We start from the raw sequence: 893 nt of genomic DNA on the forward strand, positions 1-893 counted from the left end.
CAACATTACTAATCATCAGGGAAGTAAAAGTTAAAATCACTAGGAATCACGTCACACCTGGAGGAATGGCTATTATCAAAAGGACAAGCGATAAAAAATGTTGACAAGGGTATGGAGAAAAGATAATCCTACTACTCGGCTGGTGGGACTGTAGATTGGTACAGCCATTATGAAAGACAGTATGGAGGTTTCTAAATAAATTAAAAATAGAACTACTCATCTTTTTGTAGTTCATGAGCACGATGATTGGGTTTTCACACAAATGTGTGAGATGTGCAACTCTCTGAACCTTGTTATGATCTTGGCACATTACTCATCTTACCTGAAAGAAAAAAAAAGAACTACTCTACAATCCAGCAATTCTTTTACTGGTATACACACAAAGGAGAAGAAGTCACCACCTCATAAAGATATCTGCACTTCCATGTTCATTGCAGCTTTATTCACAATAGCTAAGATATGAAAAATGCAAACAACTTAATGCCCATTGGTGTACAAATGGATAAAGAAAATGTGGTATATGTACATATTCATAAAGTTGGCCCTTGAACAACACAGTTTGAACCGCACAGATCCTCTAATATAAGAATTTTTTCAACAAATATGTTGAAAATTGTGTGGAGATTTGCAAATATTTGAAAAAAACTTTCAGACAAACCACATAGCCTAGAAATATTAAAAAAGTAAGAAAAAGGTAGATATGTTAGGAATGCATAAAATATATGTAGATACTATTTTATCAATTGCAATGATAAAACATACCCAAATCTATTATAAAAAACCAACATTTATCCAAACTTATGCACACAAGCACAGACCACATATGAAGCCATTTGCTGTCAAGAGAAATGTAATCAAATGTAAAAGTGCAGTATTAAATCATAACTGCATAA

General features: G+C 33.0%; 1 non-coding gene across 1 annotated transcript; it reads left to right on the plus strand.

Annotated features, from left to right (window-relative positions):
* The first annotated feature begins 218 nt into the window (after positions 1-218).
* LOC129472785 (small nucleolar RNA U13) lies at positions 219-323 on the plus strand. Its single transcript, XR_008654063.1, has one exon. It is a non-coding gene; the product is annotated as a small nucleolar RNA U13 (small nucleolar RNA).
* Positions 324-893: the final 570 nt, after the last annotated feature.

Source organism: Symphalangus syndactylus, chromosome 22, assembly GCF_028878055.3.
Source record: "Symphalangus syndactylus isolate Jambi chromosome 22, NHGRI_mSymSyn1-v2.1_pri, whole genome shotgun sequence".
NCBI lineage: Eukaryota > Metazoa > Chordata > Mammalia > Primates > Hylobatidae > Symphalangus > Symphalangus syndactylus.